Below are 8676 nucleotides of genomic sequence, written 5' to 3' on the forward strand. Positions count from 1 at the left end.
TTTAATATGGTATCCTGTCGACCCCAGCACCCATTCCCAACTACAAAATCATCTGGCTGATACTTTATTCTGATCACATGCACCACTGTCATAAGTGATTGACTCGACCATTGAAAGTGAATCTCTCATCGTCTCACTACAAATTGGGTTTAGAATTTAAAACGTATGAGTTATTCTTACTCCCAATCTGAAATCCTCAATGTCAAATGCAGGCTCAGCTTTAATTTACAATCTCATAAATTGTTCACACGTCACAAATCAAATTATAACTTAGTATGTGCAGTGCCGTAACCCAATGGGCTACAGGGGCTGCAGCCCCAGGCCCCGGCCACTAGGGGGCCCCACCAAAGCATGATTGTCAATAGGAATTGCGTTAATGTGATTGAAAAATATAGTATGATCGCTTGGTCTTTTGTCCTTTCAGTTTGCCCGTAGCTAGTTTCCGTTTCCATAATTCCTTCACTCATATTGCAGTCAAGTGTAACGTAGCAAATTTGTTAGCCTACGAAAATGTCCAGTGATCAAAGGAAATACGAAAGTGGGGCCCAAAAATGAAAATTTCAGCAACAAAAACAAGAGAGAACTTTGGAGTTGTTAAAGAAGACACCCAAATTAACCAACTTCTTTAAATCAGAAAGCCAACATACCGCTGCTAGTAGTACAACTGATGTTGATCATGAAGAAGAGCCAGGTACTTCAACATTAGCGTTAGCAAATATCAGAGGGAAGAATCAGAGGTAACAGACAGCGATGGCGCCGCTGTGGTGGAGGAGAAAGAAATATCGTTAGATGCTGCATGTTGGGGAGTAATTACAGAAGACCCCTACTGGGTCAGGAAAGGAGTTACAGCCCCCTCACTGTGTCAGAACAAAGATGTAAATTTTTCGGCATCGGAAAGAATATACAAGAATCAGAAACGATGTTTAAGTAAACGTTGTTCACCCGTGCACTCCGAAATGGGGAAAAAGTTTCAAGAGAATGGCTCGTGTACTCCCTTCGACTGGGAACGTGTATTGTTTTTTTTTGTAGACTATTTGGCGAGACAACCTCATCATCTGCTTTTGCTCATTCTGCTTTTTCGGATTGGAAACATGCAGTTTGCCGGGGGGAAGAGCATGAAGCGGGCCAGCCACGCTCACCTGGCTTGCTCGCACACAGGTGCAAGGAATAGACTTGGCGCAAAAGGAACAGTGCAAAGATGAGGAGAATTACTGGAGAGAAGTTTTGAGGCGAGTTGTGGCCATCATACAGTTTTTGTCGGAACGTGGCCTTGCCGAAGAACAAGAAAAAGGACCTTTAACATTACTGGTGAGTCAGATATTATTTATTCACGAGTATAGCCTCAATTTTAAAGTATTTTAAATAGTTCTAGTGCCGACTAGGCTATTTCAATGATAATGTATTCTGTATTCTGAAAATGGTGTAAGCCTCTCTGCCGTTGTGTTTTGGGTTTGTGTGGAATTGTGCTATTCTCTGGCTGTTCAGTTGGGTTTGTGTGGAATTGGCTGTTGAGTACATCTGTTTTGGCTGCACATCAGTATTGATTTGTTATTAAGCTATATTCCAATAATCAATAGGATTTTTCATCGTGGTTGTGAAGTTGGCAGCCTATAAGCTAGTCTAATAGTGAAATGTGTGGTTCTGTTGCCTGGACCTCGATGCACTGCTGTGTAAATCCATGTGTGTGTGTGTGTGTGTTTTCGTGGGTGGGTGTGCGCACGGGAGGGCCCCGGCCGAGACCGATAGCCCAGGGCCACGGAATGGCTTAATACGGCCCTGAATATAGGCCTATGTGATGCATATTAGGTCCTTGGTTTGAATATAGTGAGCTGTGCTCATGACACAAGTTGTAACTATGGAGCACCCAAAGTCCTGAAAATGTATTTGCACAAGACATTATCCTGTTTGCACAAGGTAGATACAAGATCTGTCTTCTTTGCATAAGATCTGTATCTTGTGGGAAATCTTATATTTGAATATCAGTATTTCATAAGGAAATAGCTATGAACACTTGTGAAATGGCAATGGACGGTCAAATTGACCGTCATCTTGCCTGTATGCTTTGATCATTTTGAACGCGTTTATGTTTCCTAGTAACTATCATCACCATTAGATTTTTTTTTTTTTAGTTATTTGGCTGCTGTATGACTTTCGCTAGCCATACAACATATTCAGTTAGCAAGCTACTATCCAGTCATATAAAGTTGTGCAAAGTAGTTCAAAGATTGACAAGGATGAAGTGGAAAACTGACTGCAAATGAAGTGTTAGTGATGTTACAAGAGAGTCACAGATGGCAAGAATTGGCCAAAATTCAGAGTCTCTTGCTATCTGGGCATTGAGGTAATTGAGCCAAACATTATAGACAGTGCAACTACATGTGAAGTGGCTAAAAGCCAGACATTGAAAGCATTTCATTTTTAACTGACAATAAAAATAGTAACACTTCAAATTGATTTCTAAGACCAACATACTTCTGTCTTCATTCCTTTACAATGACAAGTCAAGCAGGTTGTGTGTATTTCACTGTTTGTGTCTTTTAGAAAAGCGAAGAAAAACTAATTGACAGATTGTATTAACTATGCATGTTTATAATCTGTCAGGAATATTATTGATATATGCTTCAACACGAAGTTAAATGTTAATGTTGAGTGAGAGCACACTTTTTTAAAGTTTGTTTACTATTACTGTAGATAATATTGTTATCATGATATGTTGGTCCAAGATCATCATTTTATGAAAATGTGATATCATGACAGCCCTAGTTGGAACATTACGGTCTGTGATATATGTATCTAGCTCACATGGTTATGCAGTCAGTCCCTTTTGTATAGTCGATACAAGAAATTTTGGACAAAATGCATCATTTTATATAACCTGAAAAAAGAAATATAATCTGGATATCAGTATTTTGGAGCACAGATACATACACTGCAAATCTGCCCAACCACCAATGCAATGCACCACAATTTATTATGCACACAACACCTTAGGACTCAGTCAGGTCAGATGCTTCACATACCCCAAGCCTATTACTTCCCCCCCCAATCACATATCTTGGCAAACCTACCAATTTTGTAAATTTACCTGCATGACTTCGAATGAGTGCTAGCTCTTCAACAACTGGGCTTGACAACTGGCAAATTACATTGCATTTCTGGCATTATAGAATTGGCACACTACTACTTTCAGCAGTCCTCCATATAGGCCTAAGTGTTTCTCATTGCATGTTTTAGATCTCTTTCTGCTGGAACATATCTGATCCAGCAAATCAAAAGCTTTCTAATTAGCAGATGAACTGAATTTGGTGAGTTACAGTAAGGAGATATCTAAAACATGCAGTCAGTGCCAAGGAGTCAGTGGACTCTTCGGAATTTTAAGAGATCCTGTCAAAAGACAGTACTATTCAGGCACCTACTGTAGCTGTCCACCTGTGTGACACTGCCTGAGTTTGCTGCAATGTTTCAACAATTTTCAACAGTTCTATGCTGTGACATGAATTCTGCTTCAAGTAAATCCACCCTGTTTTTGTGTGTCTGTTCTTGTGTTTCCAGGGTCTGAGCAATCACTTCCACCCGGGATGCTCAAAGGAAAGAGCATTTCTGGAATCCAGAATCCTCCGATGGATGAACCCTGACTGCAGTCTGTTTCCAGACTACTACTTGGGATTCTTCAGCCAGTTATCACTCAAGTTGATACCTTCGAAAAAAATTAAGTTACCGCGTAAATTACCGCATATATTGGTACATAACTAACAGTTCACTTCAATTTTCTAATATTAGGAAATTCAAGTATGAGAATATCTGTGTGGGAACACCTATTGATGTGCAAATGCAGTCAACACGTACATAGGTGGAGTGAGATGGTGAACATAAAAATAAGTTACAGCATAGCAATTCTAGTTTAATAGACAAAGCCGCATGACTGTGGTAGGTCCATGTGTTCTATCTACAAATAATATTATATTGTTACTTTGCTCATGTAATGCGCAGCTAGTCCAGAGACTGCGGTAGCGGAACCTAACGCGCCGCTAGTTCGGGGAATACGGTAGGGGAGCGGAGCAGCATTTAAAAGTAAACTCGGATTTCCAATATGGCAGCGTCCCTGGTGTTTTGGAGAAGCGGCATTCTGAACCAGCTCCGATTTGTGAAAGTGCATCCAGCTCTTTGTAAGTAATTATTGAATGAGGTTCACTCGTCTGATTGTGATGTTGTTGCTGCTGTACAGGGTACTGACGATGCTGTTGTCAAGCCGGGCTGTGTCATTTGTGTGTGTATTTTAGTTTTGAAGGCTATGGTCAGCTGGTGCAGCGTGTAGCCGGATTCAGAAAAGTCGGTTGTGGTGTTACCTTGGTACGCATATCATTATGTTTTTCTTTGATAACAGCCCTCTGTAATAATAATAATGTATTTTATTGTTAATGCACAAACTGATGATTGTTACTCTTTGTAGACTGCCGTAGGCTGCTGTCTTGGTGTGCCGGGGGGGACTTGTAGCTGCCGTACATTATGGGGAATACTGATAGTATGTGACGTCACCGAGATGGCATTGTTAAGGTTTTAATGTTGCATGAACAGTGACATGAACTATTTGCTGAATTGATATTGTTTGTCTTTTCTGTTGCATTTCTAATTATGTTTTGTGTTTTTTTGGTTTAGCGGGGTTTATGTCACTGCTTTCTTAGGTTTTAAAAGCACTTTAGCACTATAAGCACTTTGATCAGAACCTGATTTTCCACAGCATGGACTTTTAGGCAGTGGAAAGTATGTGTAACCCAATCTTCCTGTTATGCATTTTAAAGGAACATTTCCTAGATTATTAATAAACTTTGTTTTGTACTAAAAGGAACATGGTCTGTGCGCCTCTTTAGGGAGGAAAACCTAACTGGATATTACACTTAGCAACTGAGGAAACATTTAAATTGATGCACTCTAAGCAAAATGACAAGCTTCCATCGTGCTAGAGGGCTCACATTATATCATTAAATGTGGGCCAATGCTTAATGAAGGTAAAACAGGATCAAACTCCTTGAACATTTGGCTTGTGGATGCATCACCAGTTAAATCGTTGTACATTTGTCGTTTAGCAAGATCGACTATACACCGCACGAGTGTTCAAATCTTTAATTGAATTGAAGCACTCATTACAAGATCTTGCTCAAATCCTTGAGACGGAGTGATTTTACTAATTCTCCGATCCTACCCTGTAATTGTCCAAATCTCTCTTCATCGAAGTGTCTGGTCGTAGTGAGATTTGAGTCTCTGACCCTTGATTGGGTTTTTACAATGTAAACAACCTCGTTGGCAACTAAATAGCAGTTTTTGCCAAATCATTTTGCTACTTTCACAAGCCTAGAGAAGTCACGACCAAAATTAGTAATAATTCAGAAAATAACCTTAGCGTTCTTTCCATCGGGCAGAGCAACTGTCATCGGAGCGTCTTTCACCAGCCCACTCTAAGCAAGAGCTTACCGACTAGTAGGCTCCCGAAGTAGCCTACATAGCCAAGTTGTCCCCGATTGTGATTAATTCTTCTGGGACTATTAAAACAGGGTAACAACGTGCAGGGTATACACTCTCAGAAATAAAGGTACACAAGGGTACAAATTCTGTACAAGTACAAAACTGTACCTCGAAAGGTACCAGTGACAAGCGATTGTACCTTTCTAGGTACTAAATGGTACCTTTTTTTCTGGTAAAGGTACAGTTCTGTACCTTCATGGGGTACTGCCACAGTGACAAGCAATTGTAATTGCTTGTCACTGTAATTCAGTACCTAGAAAGGTACAATCGCTTGTCACTAGTTCCTTTATAGGTACAGTTTTGTACTTGTACAGAATTTGTACCCTTGTGTACCTTTATTTCTGGGAGTGTATATATATGTCACATGAAGCGTCATGTTTGTTCAGTTGTTATGTCTGCTTAGGCATAGATACCATATTATGGAAGGCGATTAAAGCAAATAATGAGATGTTAGTGTCGTGTTAACAGGACATCAAAATGCGTGTTAACACGTAGAGTTTGGTCGTGTTAACACGTAATAGTTTTATGCATTAACACAACAAAAACAAGCACGTTAACACGTCAGGTCAATTTTCTACACCTTAAGACGTCTCACAGCCAACGGGTTGTTCCATTCTTGTCTAATAGGGGTGTTAGAGTGTGGATCAGAACGGTTATTATACCATTACATTACATTACAGGGCTCCAGACTAACTTTTTTCATTGGTTGCATTGGTGCGCCTAACTTTTTGATTTAGGTGCACCAGCAAATAATTTAGGTGCGCCCAAAATTTTTCTCTGTGCCTTTTGGCGCCACAATAATACATTTTAAGCGTTACCTTTTTTTGTCAGTTCCCATACACATTGGTAATTTCTTAACACATTATGTAAATTATTGTAAACAGGAATAAAGGTGCAGGTAAATGTTTTTTCTTATTTAAATCAACGCCACCCACCCGAACTAATTATTTTCTCCAATTTAGAGACCCGCACCCCTACGACGGAGTATTAGGGCCACATTGAGGGGGGAAAAATCTGAGATTTCGAGAATAAGGTCGTAATATTACAAGAATAAAGTCGTAATTGAGAAAAAAAGTCATAATAGTACGAGAATAAAGTCATAATTTAATGAGAATAATATAAAGTCATAATATTTCAAGAAGAAAAATCATAATATTACGTGAATAAAATCGTAAAATTTCGAGGAAAAAAACAATTTTTAGGAAAATATATTACCAGCAACCAACAAAACGGGCGAGAGGACAGTCTAATGGCAGCCTGAGCCTGCAATTTCCTCCAAGTCTGTGTGGTTCTTTTTTCGGAATAGAAAAGTTTCTTGCACAATCTTTTCAAAGTCCTGTTACTTATGATAATGTGGTGCTGATGTGCTAAAAGATTAAGCATCTTGTTATTTGTGAAACCTATACTAAAGTATAACTTCACAAGATGCTCCACGTTCCTCATTTTAACGCAGGCGGCAGGCTGCTCTTCTGATATTTCCCCACGTAGCCTAAAATTACGACTTTATTCTCGTAATATGACGACCTTATTCTCGAAATCTCAAATTTGTTTTCCCTCAATGTGGCCCTAATACCCAATCACACTTTACCTTTATTTCTCATTATTTCGCAGCTGTTGCAAATGACATACCCAGCACTTGACTCGTCATGGTTAAGTATTTCACTAAATCGCTCCCACACAGAACTTTTCTGCATTTCCTTTTTTTTTTTTTAATTCTTGTTTTTTAATTTTGTCTTGGATCTTTTTTTCCTCCATTGCTGCTTAAGACAAATGGATGCCGCAATTGGCGCAATGAGAGTCTAGTCTGCTAATTCGTGCCTGTCGAAAAATCGAGCTTAAAATATGTTCACATTTTAGAGAATGTAATTAATATTTTCCTCATTAATGATGTATTATTTTTTTCCCCATCCGCATTCAGCGAAGAAGAATATCATGGTCAGAGCCAATCAGAGGCAGAGTAGGGGCGGGTCTTTGCAGAATGCGTGTGGGAAAAAAATAACGCTACATACATCCACACAGAGACAGACCTGCTAAATGTCAGGCGCACCGGTGCGACCAATGAAAATGTTTAGTCGCACTTGACAGATTTTTGGTCGCATTATCCTTGCATTATCCTATTAATTCCTGTGTTTTCTAAAAATCTGAAAATAGCCCTGTACCCTACATCACCTGAACTCCTCTGCAACATTTCTCTAATACCTAGTGTCATGTGATTCCTTTGGAGTGTAATTTTAAGTGTTTGTCTCTCTTGTTGATATCTAGGACAGTATAAAAATACATGCTCCACCATTTCCTGTAGTGCACAATGTTCACATCTACCCGTAGCATGCTTATTCATTATATTTAATGTACTTTGATTGGTTTGACTTCTTCTATCCAGCTTAGAGCTAGTAGAATAGCTTTTTGGCAGTTGCTGTTCCCAGCCGAATTATCCAGTTCAAATTCAATATCAATATCAACTAGAAGAGTGCACTCAGTAGAGTGCAGCTCTCAACCAGGCGTGTTAGCTTTGCTGATGCAACAATAGAGGCTACACAATCAATGCAACCAGACAAATACAATATTACAAGTTTTTACCATGTGCCACTGAAAATCCCAACAACGCCGATTCAGTGAAGTGACGGTGGTGACATGTTAACTAATTTCATTCATATCAGCCATGACGTGTTAGGCTAAGTTCAGATCAATGATTCACAATGAGACAAAACGATTTTAGAACGTTGCAGAGAAAATTGCAGCGGTGTGAACTGGTTAGTTGCAGAGTGTCTGAAGCTGTTGCCTGGGGTCTCAAAAGACCCACCTTGTCAAATCGCCAAGTGCAGTTTCAGCACGTTTACAATCAGACATCTTGAAATTTTGCAAGTTGCATCCAGTCTCGTTTCGAATCATTGATTTGAACTGGCCTTTAGACAGAGCTAACGTAGACATTATTGTCTGGCACTTTCATTTCAAATCTGGACAGGAACAATTCCAAAAGACCAGCGATGTAAAATAGCAATTTCAACGTGAAAATTCCAACAAAATAATTGCCACAGATTCAAACATTAACGTACCTCATTAGTTGGCGGATTATTTTGTCGGCATTTTAACGTTGAAATTGATATTTTACATTGCTGGTCTTTCATTCCAAGTAGTTGTTCACTTGCGGCCCCTACC

At 39.4% G+C, this 8676-nt stretch overlaps 1 long non-coding RNA gene across 1 annotated transcript; it reads left to right on the forward strand.

The window, feature by feature from the left end:
• Nucleotides 1-447: 447 nt before the first annotated feature.
• LOC118223974 lies at nt 448-4846 on the forward strand. The gene is made up of 2 exons (XR_004764540.1): nt 448-1308; nt 3553-4846. It is a non-coding gene; the product is annotated as an uncharacterized LOC118223974 (long non-coding RNA).
• Nucleotides 4847-8676: the final 3830 nt, after the last annotated feature.

This window comes from Anguilla anguilla, chromosome 3 (assembly GCF_013347855.1).
Source record: "Anguilla anguilla isolate fAngAng1 chromosome 3, fAngAng1.pri, whole genome shotgun sequence".
Taxonomy (NCBI): domain Eukaryota; kingdom Metazoa; phylum Chordata; class Actinopteri; order Anguilliformes; family Anguillidae; genus Anguilla; species Anguilla anguilla.